Source organism: Pseudophryne corroboree, chromosome 3 (assembly GCF_028390025.1).
Source record: "Pseudophryne corroboree isolate aPseCor3 chromosome 3, aPseCor3.hap2, whole genome shotgun sequence".
NCBI classification, from domain to species: Eukaryota; Metazoa; Chordata; class Amphibia; order Anura; family Myobatrachidae; genus Pseudophryne; species Pseudophryne corroboree.
In genome coordinates this window covers 441,610,352-441,622,998 of record NC_086446.1, presented here as the reverse complement: position 1 = coordinate 441,622,998, position 12,647 = coordinate 441,610,352, and the positions used below count along the sequence as shown (strand labels likewise).

The 12,647-nt window shown below is 47.2% G+C and overlaps 18 non-coding genes across 18 annotated transcripts; 8 read left to right on the top strand and 10 right to left on the bottom strand.

Moving 5' to 3' along the window:
- Positions 1-797: 797 nt before the first annotated feature.
- On the top strand, positions 798-868 carry TRNAG-GCC (transfer RNA glycine (anticodon GCC)). The gene has a single exon. It is a non-coding gene; the product is annotated as a tRNA-Gly (tRNA).
- Positions 869-1,358: 490 nt separating this feature from the next.
- On the bottom strand, positions 1,359-1,431 carry TRNAK-CUU (transfer RNA lysine (anticodon CUU)). Its single transcript has one exon. It is a non-coding gene; the product is annotated as a tRNA-Lys (tRNA).
- Positions 1,432-1,538: 107 nt separating this feature from the next.
- Positions 1,539-1,609, top strand: TRNAG-GCC (transfer RNA glycine (anticodon GCC)). Its single transcript has one exon. It is a non-coding gene; the product is annotated as a tRNA-Gly (tRNA).
- Positions 1,610-2,106: 497 nt separating this feature from the next.
- Positions 2,107-2,179, bottom strand: TRNAK-CUU (transfer RNA lysine (anticodon CUU)). The gene has a single exon. It is a non-coding gene; the product is annotated as a tRNA-Lys (tRNA).
- A 667-nt stretch (positions 2,180-2,846) lies between these two features.
- On the bottom strand, positions 2,847-2,919 carry TRNAK-CUU (transfer RNA lysine (anticodon CUU)). The gene has a single exon. It is a non-coding gene; the product is annotated as a tRNA-Lys (tRNA).
- A 107-nt stretch (positions 2,920-3,026) lies between these two features.
- Positions 3,027-3,097, top strand: TRNAG-GCC (transfer RNA glycine (anticodon GCC)). Its single transcript has one exon. It is a non-coding gene; the product is annotated as a tRNA-Gly (tRNA).
- An 862-nt stretch (positions 3,098-3,959) lies between these two features.
- TRNAK-CUU (transfer RNA lysine (anticodon CUU)) lies at positions 3,960-4,032 on the bottom strand. The gene has a single exon. It is a non-coding gene; the product is annotated as a tRNA-Lys (tRNA).
- A 107-nt stretch (positions 4,033-4,139) lies between these two features.
- Positions 4,140-4,210, top strand: TRNAG-GCC (transfer RNA glycine (anticodon GCC)). Its single transcript has one exon. It is a non-coding gene; the product is annotated as a tRNA-Gly (tRNA).
- Positions 4,211-5,068: 858 nt separating this feature from the next.
- TRNAK-CUU (transfer RNA lysine (anticodon CUU)) lies at positions 5,069-5,141 on the bottom strand. Its single transcript has one exon. It is a non-coding gene; the product is annotated as a tRNA-Lys (tRNA).
- Positions 5,142-5,808: 667 nt separating this feature from the next.
- TRNAK-CUU (transfer RNA lysine (anticodon CUU)) lies at positions 5,809-5,881 on the bottom strand. Its single transcript has one exon. It is a non-coding gene; the product is annotated as a tRNA-Lys (tRNA).
- Positions 5,882-5,988: 107 nt separating this feature from the next.
- On the top strand, positions 5,989-6,059 carry TRNAG-GCC (transfer RNA glycine (anticodon GCC)). Its single transcript has one exon. It is a non-coding gene; the product is annotated as a tRNA-Gly (tRNA).
- A 2,995-nt stretch (positions 6,060-9,054) lies between these two features.
- On the bottom strand, positions 9,055-9,127 carry TRNAK-CUU (transfer RNA lysine (anticodon CUU)). Its single transcript has one exon. It is a non-coding gene; the product is annotated as a tRNA-Lys (tRNA).
- Positions 9,128-9,423: 296 nt separating this feature from the next.
- TRNAK-CUU (transfer RNA lysine (anticodon CUU)) lies at positions 9,424-9,496 on the bottom strand. Its single transcript has one exon. It is a non-coding gene; the product is annotated as a tRNA-Lys (tRNA).
- Positions 9,497-10,536: 1,040 nt separating this feature from the next.
- On the bottom strand, positions 10,537-10,609 carry TRNAK-CUU (transfer RNA lysine (anticodon CUU)). The gene has a single exon. It is a non-coding gene; the product is annotated as a tRNA-Lys (tRNA).
- A 107-nt stretch (positions 10,610-10,716) lies between these two features.
- On the top strand, positions 10,717-10,787 carry TRNAG-GCC (transfer RNA glycine (anticodon GCC)). The gene has a single exon. It is a non-coding gene; the product is annotated as a tRNA-Gly (tRNA).
- Positions 10,788-11,825: 1,038 nt separating this feature from the next.
- Positions 11,826-11,896, top strand: TRNAG-GCC (transfer RNA glycine (anticodon GCC)). The gene has a single exon. It is a non-coding gene; the product is annotated as a tRNA-Gly (tRNA).
- Positions 11,897-12,385: 489 nt separating this feature from the next.
- TRNAK-CUU (transfer RNA lysine (anticodon CUU)) lies at positions 12,386-12,458 on the bottom strand. The gene has a single exon. It is a non-coding gene; the product is annotated as a tRNA-Lys (tRNA).
- A 107-nt stretch (positions 12,459-12,565) lies between these two features.
- TRNAG-GCC (transfer RNA glycine (anticodon GCC)) lies at positions 12,566-12,636 on the top strand. Its single transcript has one exon. It is a non-coding gene; the product is annotated as a tRNA-Gly (tRNA).
- The last annotated feature ends 11 nt before the right edge of the window (positions 12,637-12,647 follow it).

The following is a 12,647-nucleotide window of genomic DNA, read 5'->3' as shown; positions in this document are numbered from 1 at the left end:
CTTTATTTCATACACTAAAGTACACGAGTAAGTGTAAAGTGAAGTATCTGTGGAGCATTGGTGGTTCAGTGGTAGAATTCTCGCCTGCCACGCGGGAGGCCTGGGTTCGATTTCTGGCCAATGCAGTCCTTGATTTTTGCTGATATGGCAGTGCATTTTGTGAAAGTGAGGACAGCCATTTGCGCTGTGGTGGTGCAAGTTGACAGTGTTCCACATACAATGGTACAGGAAAAGAAAAAACATCCCCCCAACGTGGGGCTCGAACCCACGACCCTGAGATTAAGAGTCTCATGCTCTACCGACTGAGCTAGCCAGACTTGGTTGAGAATGTATGGAGGTGATGGCAAGGCAAGGCATCCTGACACTCCGGCTTTGTTTTATACACTAAAGTACATTAGTAAGTGTAAAATTAGGCATCTGTGGAGCATTGGTGGTTTCAGTGGTAGAATTCTCGCCTGCCACGCGGGAGGCCCGGAATTGATTCCCGGCCAATGCAGTCCTGAGTTTTTGCTGATATGGCAGTGTATTTTGTGAAAGTGAGGACAGCCATTTGCGCTGTGGTGGGGCAAGTTGACAGTGTTCCACATACAATGGTACAGGAAAAGAAAAAAAACATCCGCCCAATGTGGGGCTCGAACCCACGACCCTGAGATTAAGAGTCTCATGTTCTACCGACTGAGCTAGCCAGGTTTGGTTGAGAATGTATGGAGGTGATGGCAAGGCAAGGCATCCTTACACTCCTGCTTTGTTTCATACACTAAAGTACACGAGTAAGTGTAAAATTAAGTATCTGTGGAGCATTGGTGGTTCAGTGGTAGAATTCTCGCCTGCCACGCGGGAGGCCCGGGTTTGATTTCCGGCCAATGCAGTCATGAATTTTTGCTGATATGGCAGTGCATTTTGTGAAAGTGAGGACAGCCATTTGCGCTGTGGTGGTGCAAGTTGACAGTGTTCCACATACAATAGTACAGGAAAAGAAAAAAAACATCCGCCCAATGTGGGGCTCGAACCCACGACCCTGAGATTAAGAGTCTCATGCTTTACCGACTGAGTTAGCAATGCTTGGTAACCGAGGAGTTGTGGTGATGGCAAGGCAAGGCATCCTGACTCTCCTGCTTTGTTTTGTACACTAAAGTACATGAGTAAGTGTAAAATTAAGCATCTGTGGATCATAGGTGGTTCAGTGGTAGAAATCTAGCCGGCCACGTGGGAGGACGGGTTCAATTCCCGGTCAATACATTCCTGAGTTTTTGCTGATAGGGCAGTGCATTTTGTGAAAGTGAGGACAGCCATTTGCGCTGTGGTGGTGCAAGTATACAGTGTTCCACATACAATGGTACAGGAAAAGAAAAAACATCCACCCAACGGGGGGCTCGAACCCTCGACCCTGAGATTAAGAGTCTCATGCTCTACCGACTGAGCTAGCCAGGCTTGGTTGAGAATGTATGGAGGTGATGGCAAGGCAAGGCATCCTGACACTCCTGCTTTGTTTCATATACTAAAGTACACGAGTAAGTGTAAAATTAAGAATCTGTGGAGCATTGGTGGTTCAGTGGTAGAATTCTCGCCTGCCACGCGGGAGTCCTGGGTTTGATTCCCGGCCAATGCAGTCCTGAGTTTTTGCTGATATGGCAGTGCATTTTGTGAAAGTGAGGACAGCCATTTGCGCTGTGGTGGGGCAAGTTGACAGTGTTCCACATACAATGGTACAGGAAAAGAAAAAAAACATCCACCCAATGTGGGGCTCGAACCCACGACCCTGAGATTAAGAGTCTCATGCCATACCGACTGAGCTAGCCAGGCTTGGTTGAGAATGTATGGAGGTGATGGCATGGCAAGGCAAGGCATCCTGACACTCCTGCTTTGTTTTATACACTAAAGTACATTAGTAAGTGTAAAATTAGGCATCTGTGGAGCATTGGTGGTTTCAGTGGTAGAATTCTCGCCTGCCACGCGTGAGGCCCGGAATCGATTCCCGGCCAATGCAGTCCTGAGTTTTTGCTGATATGGCAGTGTATTTTGTGAAAGTGAGGACAGCCATTTGCGCTGTGGTGGTGCAAGTATACAGTGTTCCACATACAATGGTACAGGAAAAGAAAAAACATCCGCCCAACGTGGGGCTCGAACCCACGACCCTGAGATTAAGAGTCTCATGCTCTACCGACTGAGCTAGCCAGGCTTGGTAACCGAGGAGTTGTGGTGATGGCAAGGCAAGGCATCCTGACTCTCCTGCTTTGTTTTGTACACTAAAGTACATGAGTAAGTCTAAAATTAAGCATCTGTGGATCATTGGTGGTTCAGTGGTAGAAATCTAGCCGGCCACGTGGGAGGCCGGGTTCAATTCCCGGTCAATACATTCCTGAGTTTTTGCTGATAGGGCAGTGCATTTTGTGAAAGTGAGGACAGCCATTTGCGCTGTGGTGATGCAAGAATACACTGTTCCACATACAATGGTACAGGAAGAGAAAAAAACAACTGCCCAACATGGAGCTCAAATACATGACCCTAAGATTAATAGTCTTATGCTCTAGCGACTGTGCTAGTCGGGCTTGGTTACGTAGGCTTGGAGGTGATGGCAAGGCAAGGCATCCTGACACTCCTGCTTTGTTTTATACACTAAAGTACACGAGTAAGTGTAAAATTAGGCATCTGTGGAGCACTGGTGGTTCAGTGGTAGAATTCTCGCCTGCCACGCGTGAGGCCAGGAATCGATTCCCGGCCAATGCAGTCCTGAGTTTTTGCTGATATGGCAGTGTATTTTGTGAAAGTGAGGACAGCCATTTGCGCTGTGGTGGTGCAAGTATACAGTGTTCCACATACAATGGTACAGGAAAAGAAAAAACATCCACCCAACGTGGGGCTCTAACCCACGACCCTGAGATTAAGAGTCTCATGCTCTACCGATTGAGCTAGCCAGGCTTGGGTGAGAATGCATGGAGGTGATGGCAAGGCAAGGCATCCTTACACACCTGCTTTGTTTCATTCACTAAAGTACACGAGTAAGTGTAAAATTAAGTATCTGTGGAGCATTGGTGGTTCAGTTGTAGAATTCTCGCCTGCCACGCGGGAGGCCCGGGTTCGATTCCCGGCCAATGCAGTCCTGAGCTTTTGCTGATATGGCAGTGCATTTTGTGAAAGTGAGGACAGCCATTTGCGCTGTGGTGGTGCAAGTTGACAGTGTTCCACATACAATGGTACAGGAAAAGAAAAAAAACATCCGCCCAATGTGGGGCTCGAACCCACGACCCTGAGATTAAGAGTCTCATGCTTTACCGACTGAGTTAGCAATGCTTGGTAACCAAGAAGTTGTGGTGATGGCAAGGCAAGGCATCCTGACTCTCCTGCTTTGTTTTGTATACTATAAGTACATGAGTAAGTCTAAAATTAAGCATCTGTGGATCATCGGTGGTTCAGTGGTAGAAATCTAGCCGGCCACGTGGGAGGCCGGGTTCAATTCCCGGTCAATACATTCCTAAGTTTTTGCTGATAGGGCAGTGCATTTTGTGAAAGTGAGGACAGCCATTTGAGCTGTGGTGATGCAAGTATACACTGTTCCACATACAATGGTACAGGAAGAGAAAAAAACAACTGCCCAACATGGAGCTCAAATACATGACCCTAAGATTAATAGTCTTATGCTCTAGCGACTGTGCTAGTCGGGCTTGGTTATGTAGGCTTGGAGGTGATGGCAAGGCAAGGCATCCTGACACTCCTGCTTTGTTTTATACACTAAAGTACATGAGTAAGTGTAAAATTAGGCATCTGTGGAGCATTGGTGGTTCAGTGGTAGAATTCTCGCCTGCCACGCGTGAGGCCCGGAATCGATTCCCGGCCAATGCAGTCCTGAGTTTTTGCTGATATGGCAGTGTATTTTGTGAAAGTGAGGACAGCCATTTGCGCTGTGGTGGTGCAAGTATACAGTGTTCCACATACAATGGTACAGGAAAAGAAAAAACATCTGCCCAACGTGGGGCTCGAACCCACGACCCTGAGATTAAGAGTCTCATGCTCTACCGACTGAGCTAGCCAGGCTTGGTTGAGAATGTATGGAGGTGATGGCAAGGCAAGGCATCCTGACACTCCTGCTTTGTTTTATACACTAAAGTACACAAGTAAGTGTAAAATTAAGTATATGTAGAGCATTGGTGGTTCAGTGGTAGAATTCTCGCCTGCCACGCGGGAGGCCCGGGTTCGATTCCCGGCCAATGCAGTCCTGAATTTTTGCTGATATGGCAGTGCATTTTGTGAAAGTGAGGACAGCCATTTGCGCTGTGGTGGTGCAAGTTGACAGTGTTCCACATACAATGGTACAGGAAAAGAAAAAAAACATCCGCCCAATGTGGGGCTCGAACACACGACCCTGAGATTAAGAGTCTCATGCTTTACCGACTGAGTTAGCAATGCTTGGTAACCGAGGAGTTGTGGTGATGGCAAGGCAAGGCATCCTGACTTTCCTGCTTTGTTTTGTACACTAAAGTACATGAGTAAGTCTAAAATTAAGCATCTGTGGATCATTGGTGGTTCAGTGGTAGAAATCTAGCCGGCCACGTGGGAGGCCGGGTTCAATTCCCGGTCAATACATTCCTGAGTTTTTGCTGATAGGGCAGTGCATTTTGTGAAAGTGAGGACAGCCATTTGCGCTGTGGTGATGCAAGTATACACTGTTCCACATACAATGGTACAGGAAGAGAAAAAAACAACTGCCCAACATGGAGCTCAAATACATGACCCTAAGAATAGTCTTATGCTCTAGCGACTGTGCTAGTCGGGCTTGGTTACGTAGGCTTGGAGGTGATGGCAAGGCAAGGCATCCTGACACTCCTGCTTTGTTTTATACACTAAAGTACATGAGTAAGTGTAAAATTAGGCATCTGTGGAGCATTGGTGGTTCAGTGGTAGAATTCTCGCATGCCACGCGTGAGGCCCGGAATCGATTCCCGGCCAATGCAGTCCTGAGTTTTTGCTGATATGGCAGTGTATTTTGTGAAAGTGAGGACAGCCATTTGCGCTGTGGTTTTGCAAGTTGACAGTGTTCCACATACAATGGTACAGGAAAAGAAAAAACATCCGCCCAACGTGGGGCTCGAACCCACGACCCTGAGATTAAGAGTCTCATGCACTACCGACTGAGCTAGCCAGGCTTGATTGAGAATGTATGGAGGTGATGGCAAGGCAAGGCATCCTGACACTCCTGCTTTGTTTCATACACTAAAGTACACGAGTAAGTGTAAAATTAAGTATCTGTGGAGCATTGGTGGTTCAGTGGTAGAATTCTCGCTTGCCACGCGGGAGGCCCGAGTTCGATTTCCGGCCAATGCAGTCCTGAGTTTTTGCTGATATGGCAGTGTATTTTGTGAAAGTGAGGACAGCCATTTGCGCTGTGGTGGTGCAAGTATACAATGTTCCACATACAATGGTACAGGAAAGGAAAAAACATCCGCCCAACGTGGGGCTCTAACCCACGACCCTGAGATCAAGAGTCTCATGCTCTAGCGACTGAGCTAGCCAGGCTTGGTTGAGAATGTATGGAGGTGATGGCAAGGCAAGGCATCCTGACACTCCTGCTTTGTTTCATACACTAAAGTACACGAGTAAGTGTAAAATTAAGTATCTGTGGAGCATTGGTGGTACAGTGGTAGAATTCTCGCCTGCCACGCGGGAGGCCCGGGTTTGATTTCCGGCCAATGCAGTCCTGAGTTTTTGCTGATATGGCAGTGTATTTTGTGAAAGTGAGGACAGCCATTTGCGCTGTGGTGGTGCAAGTATACAGTGTTCCACATACAATGGTACAGGAAAGGAAAAAACATCCGCCCAACGTGGGGCTCTAACCCACGACACTGAGATTAAGAGTCTCAAGCTTTACCGACTGAGCTAGCCAGGCTTGGTTGATCATGTTTGGAGGTGATGGCAAGGCAAGGCATCCTGACACTCCTGCTTTGTTTCATACACTAAAGTACACGAGTAAGTGTAAAATTAAGTATCTGTGGAGCATTGGTGGTTCAGTGGTAGAATTCTCGCCTGCCACGCGGGAGTCCTGGGTTTGATTCCCGGCCAATGCAGTCCTGAGTTTTTGCTGATATGGCAGTGCATTTTGTGAAAGTGAGGACAGCCATTTGCGCTGTGGTGGTGCAAGTTGACAGTGTTCCACATACAATGGTACAGGAAAAGAAAAAAAACATCCGCCCAATGTGGGGCTGGAACCCACGACCCTGAGATTAAGAGTCTCATGCTTTACCGACTGAGTTAGCAATGCTTGGTAACCGAGCAGTTGTGGTGATGGCAAGGCAAGGCATCCTGACTCTCCTGCTTTGTTTTTTACCCTAAAGTACATGAGTAAGTCTAAAATTAAGCATCTGTGGATAATTGGTGGTTCAGTGGTAGAAATCTAGCCGGCCACGTGGGAGGCCGGGTTCAATTCCCGGTCAATACATTCCTGAGTTTTTGCTGATAGGGCAGTGCATTTTGTGAAAGTGAGGACAGCCATTTGCGCTGTGGTGATGCAAGTATACACTGTTCCACATACAATGGTACAGGAAGAGAAAAAAACAACTGCCCAACATGGAGCTCAAATACATGACCCTAAGATTAATAGTCTTATGCTCTAGCGACTGTGCTAGTTGGGCTTGGTTACGTAGGCTTGGAGGTGATGGCAAGGCAAGGCATCCTGACACTCCTGCTTTGTTTTATACACTAAAGTACATGAGTAAGTGTAAAATTAGGCATCTGTGGAGCATTGGTGGTTCAGTGGTAGAATTCTCGCCTGCCACGCATGAGGCCCGGAATCGATTCCCGGCCAATGCAGTCCTGAGTTTTTGCTGATATGGCAGTGCATTTTGTGAAAGTGAGGACAGGCATTTGCGCTGTGGTGGTGCAAGTTGACAGTGTTCCACATACAATGGTACAGGAAAAGAAAAAAAACATCTGCCCAATGTGGGGCTCGAACCCACGACCCTGAGATTAAGAGTCTCATGCTTTACCGACTGAGTTAGCAATGCTTGGTAACCGAGAAGTTGTGGTGATGGCAAGGCAAGGCATCCTGACTCTCCTGCTTTGTTTTGTACACTAAAGTACATGAGTAAGTCTAAAATTAAGCATTTGTGGATCAGCCGTGCATTTTGTGAAAGTGAGGACAGCCATTTGCGCTGTGGTGATGCAAGTGTACACTGTTCCACATACAATGGTACAGGAAGATAAAAAAACAACTGCCCAACATGGAGCTCAAATACATGACCCTAAGATTAATAGTCTTATGCTCTAGCGACTGTGCTAGTTGGGCTTGGTTACGTAGGCTTGGAGGTGATGGCAAGGCAAGGCATCCTGACACTCCTGCTTTGTTTTATACACTAAAGTACATGAGTAAGTGTAAAATTAGGCATCTGTGGAGCATTGGTGGTTCAGTGGTAGAATTCTCGCCTGCCACGCATGAGGCCCGGAATCGATTCCCGGCCAATGCAGTCCTGAGCTTTTGCTGATATGGCAGTGCATTTTGTGAAAGTGAGGACAGCCATTTGCGCTGTGGTGGTGCAAGTTGACAGTGTTCCACATACAATGGTACAGGAAAAGAAAAAAAACATCTGCCCAATGTGGGGCTCGAACCCACGACCCTGAGATTAAGAGTCTCATACTTTACTGACTGAGTTAGCAATGCTTGGTAACCGAGGAGTTGTGGTGATGGCAAAGCAAGGCATCCTGACTCTCCTGCTTTGTTTTGTACACTAAAGTACATGAGTAAGTCTAAAATTAAGCATCTGTGGATCATTGGTGGTTCAGTGGTAGAATTCTCGCCTGCCACGCATGAGGCCCGGAATCGATTCCCGGCCAATGCAGTCCTGAGTTTTTGCTGATATGGCAGTGCATTTTGTGAAAGTGAGGACAGGCGTTTGCGCTGTGGTGGTGCAAGTTGACAGTGTTCCACATACAATGGTACAGGAAAAGAAAAAAAACATCTGCCCAATGTGGGGCTCGAACCCACGACCCTGAGATTAAGAGTCTCATACTTTACTGACTGAGTTAGCAATGCTTGGTAACCGAGGAGTTGTGGTGATGGCAAGGCAAGGCATCCTGACTCTCCTGCTTTGTTTTGTACACTAAAGTACATGAGTAAGTCTAAAATTAAGCATCTGTGGATCATTGGTGGTTCAGTGATAGAAATCTAGCCGGCCACGTGGGAGGCCGGGTTCAATTCCCGGTCAATACATTCCTGAGTTTTTGCTGATAGGGCAGTGCATTTTGTGAAAGTGAGGACAGCCATTTGCGCTGTGGTGGTGCAAGTTGACAGTGTTCCACATACAATGGTACAGGAAAAGAAAAAAAACATCCGCCCAATGTGGGGCTCGAACCCACGACCCTGAGATTAAGAGTCTCATGCTTTACCGACTGAGTTAGCAATGCTTGGTAACCGAGGAGTTGTGGTGATGGCAAGGCAAGGCATCCTGACTCTCCTGCTTTGTTTTGTACACTAAAGTACATGAGTAAGTCTAAAATTATGCATCTGTGGATCATTGGTGGTTCAGTGGTAGAAATCTAGCCGGCCACGTTGGAGGCCGGGTTCAATTCCCGGTCAATACATTCCTGAGTTTTTGCTGATAGGGCAGTGCATTTTGTGAAAGTGAGGACAGCCATTTGCGCTGTGGTGATGCAAGTATACACTGTTCCACATACAATGGTACAGGAAGAGAAAAAAACAACTGCCCAACATGGAGCTCAAATACATGACCCTAAGATTAATAGTCTTATGCTCTAGTGACTGTGCTAGTCGGGCTTGATTACGTAGGCTTGGAGGTGTTGGCAAGGCATCCTGACACTCCTGCTTTGTTTTATACACTAAAGTACATGAGTAAGTGTAAAATAAGGCATCTGTGGAGCATTGGTGGTTTCAGTGGTAGAATTCTCGCCTGCCACGCGTGAGGCCCGGAATCGATTCCCGGCCAATGCAGTCCTGAGTTTTTGCTGATATGGCAGTGTATTTTGTGAAAGTGAGGACAGCCATTTGCGCTGTGGTGGTGCAAGTATACAGTGTTCCACATACAATGGTACAGGAAAAGAAAAAACATCCGCCCAACGTGGGGCTCGAACCCACGACCCTGAGATTAAGAGTCTCATGCTCTACCGACTGAGCTAGCCAGGCTTGGTAACCGAGGAGTTGTGGTGATGGCAAGGCAAGGCATCCTGACTCTCCTGCTTTGTTTTGTACACTAAAGTACATGAGTAAGTCTAAAATTAAGCATCTGTGGATCATTGGTGGTTCAGTGGTAGAAATCTAGCCGGCCACGTGGGAGGCCGGGTTCAATTCCCGGTCAATACATTCCTGAGTTTTTGCTGATAGGGCAGTGCATTTTGTGAAAGTGAGGACAGCCATTTGCGCTGTGGTGGTGCAAGTATACAGTGTTCCACATACAATGGTACAGGAAAAGAAAAAACATCCACCCAACGTGGGGCTCTAACCCACGACCCTGAGATTAAGAGTCTCATGCTCTACCGATTGAGCTAGCCAGGCTTGGGTGAGAATGCATGGAGGTGATGGCAAGGCAAGGCATCCTTACACACCTGCTTTGTTTCATTCACTAAAGTACACGAGTAAGTGTAAAATTAAGTATCTGTGGAGCATTGGTGGTTCAGTTGTAGAATTCTCGCCTGCCACGCGGGAGGCCCGGGTTCGATTCCCAGCCAATGCAGTCCTGAGCTTTTGCTGATATGGCAGTGCATTTTGTGAAAGTGAGGACAGCCATTTGCGCTGTGGTGGTGCAAGTTGACAGTGTTCCACATACAATGGTACAGGAAAAGAAAAAAAACATCCTCCCAATGTGGGGCTCGAACCCACGACCCTGAGATTAAGAGTCTCATGCTTTACCGACTGAGTTAGCAATGCTTGGTAACCAAGAAGTTGTGGTGATGGCAAGGCAAGGCATCCTGACTCTCCTGCTTTGTTTTGTATACTATAAGTACATGAGTAAGTCTAAAATTAAGCATCTGTGGATCATCGGTGGTTCAGTGGTAGAAATCTAGCCGGCCACGTGGGAGGCCGGGTTCAATTCCCGGTCAATACATTCCTAAGTTTTTGCTGATAGGGCAGTGCATTTTGTGAAAGTGAGGACAGCCATTTGCGCTGTGGTGATGCAAGTATACACTGTTCCACATACAATGGTACAGGAAGAGAAAAAAACAACTGCCCAACATGGAGCTCAAATACATGACCCTAAGATTAATAGTCTTATGCTCTAGCGACTGTGCTAGTCGGGCTTGGTTATGTAGGCTTGGAGGTGATGGCAAGGCAAGGCATCCTGACACTCCTGCTTTGTTTTATACACTAAAGTACATGAGTAAGTGTAAAATTAGGCATCTGTGGAGCATTGGTGGTTCAGTGGTAGAATTCTCGCCTGCCACGCGTGAGGCCCGGAATCGATTCCCAGCCAATGCAGTCCTGAGTTTTTGCTGATATGGCAGTGTATTTTGTGAAAGTGAGGACAGCCATTTGCGCTGTGGTGGTGCAAGTATACAGTGTTCCACATACAATGGTACAGGAAAAGAAAAAACATCCGCCCAACGTGGGGCTCGAACCCACGACCCTGAGATTAAGAGTCTCATGCTCTACCGACTGAGCTAGCCAGGCTTGGTTGAGAATGTATGGAGGTGATGGCAAGGCAAGGCATCCTGACACTCCTGCTTTGTTTTATACACTAAAGTACACAAGTAAGTGTAAAATGAAGTATATGTAGAGCATTGGTGGTTCAGTGGTAGAATTCTCGCCTGCCACGCGGGAGGCCCGGGTTCGATTCCCGGCCAATGCAGTCCTGAATTTTTGCTGATATGGTAGTGCATTTTGTGAAAGTGAGGACAGCCATTTGCGCTGTGGTGGTGCAAGTTGACAGTGTTCCACATACAATGGTACAGGAAAAGAAAAAAAACATCCGCCCAATGTGGGGCTCGAACACACGACCCTGAGATTAAGAGTCTCATGCTTTACCGACTGAGTTAGCAATGCTTGGTAACCGAGGAGTTGTGGTGATGGCAAGGCAAGGCATCCTGACTTTCCTGCTTTGTTTTGTACACTAAAGTACATGAGTAAGTCTAAAATTAAGCATCTGTGGATCATTGGTGGTTCAGTGGTAGAAATCTAGCCGGCCACGTGGGAGGCCGGGTTCAATTCCCGGTCAATACATTCCTGAGTTTTTGCTGATAGGGCAGTGCATTTTGTGAAAGTGATGACAGCCATTTGCGCTGTGGTGATGCAAGTATACACTGTTCCACATACAATGGTACAGGAAGAGAAAAAAACAACTGCCCAACATGGAGCTCAAATACATGACCCTAAGAATAGTCTTATGCTCTAGCGACTGTGCTAGTCGGGCTTGGTTACGTAGGCTTGGAGGTGATGGCAAGGCAAGGCATCCTGACACTCCTCCTTTGTTTTATACACTAAAGTACATGAGTAAGTGTAAAATTAGGCATCTGTGGAGCATTGGTGGTTCAGTGGTAGAATTCTCGCATGCCACGCGTGAGGCCCGGAATCGATTCCCGGCCAATGCAGTCCTGAGTTTTTGCTGATATGGCAGTGTATTTTGTGAAAGTGAGGACAGCCATTTGCGCTGTGGTTTTGCAAGTTGACAGTGTTCCACATACAATGGTACAGGAAAAGAAAAAACATCCGCCCAACGTGGGGCTCGAACCCACGACCCTGAGATTAAGAGTCTCATGCACTACCGACTGAGCTAGCCATGCTTGATTGAGAATATATGGAGGTGATGGCAAGGCAAGGCATCCTGACACTCCTGCTTTGTTTCATACACTAAAGTACACGAGTAAGTGTAAAATTAAGTATCTGTGGAGCATTGGTGGTTCAGTGGTAGAATTCTCGCCTGCCACGCGGGAGGCCCGAGTTCGATTTCCGGCCAATGCAGTCCTGAGTTTTTGCTGATATGGCAGTGTATTTTGTGAAAGTGAGGACAGCCATTTGCGCTGTGGTGGTGCAAGTATACAATGTTCCACATACAATGGTACAGGAAAGGAAAAAACATCCGCCCAACGTGGGGCTCTAACCCACGACCCTGAGATCAAGAGTCTCATGCTCTAGCGACTGAGCTAGCCAGGCTTGGTTGAGAATGTATGGAGGTGATGGCAAGGCAAGGCATCCTGACACTCCTGCTTTGTTTCATACACTAAAGTACACGAGTAAGTGTAAAATTAAGTATCTGTGGAGCATTGGTGGTACAGTGGTAGAATTCTCGCCTGCCACGCGGGAGGCCCGGGTTTGATTTCCGGCCAATGCAGTCCTGAGTTTTTGCTGATATGGCAGTGTATTTTGTGAAAGTGAGGACAGCCATTTGCGCTGTGGTGGTGCAAGTATACAGTGTTCCACATACAATGGTACAGGAAAGGAAAAAACATCCGCCCAACGTGGGGCTCTAACCCACGACACTGAGATTAAGAGTCTCAAGCTTTACCGACTGAGCTAGCCAGGCTTGGTTGAGCATGTTTGGAGGTGATGGCAAGGCAAGGCATCCTGACACTCCTGCTTTGTTTCATACACTAAAGTACACGAGTAAGTGTAAAACTTAGTATCTGTGGAGCATTGGTGGTTCAGTGGTAGAATTCTTGCCTGCCACGCGGGAGGCCCGGGTTCGATTCCCGGCCAATGCAGTCCTGAGATT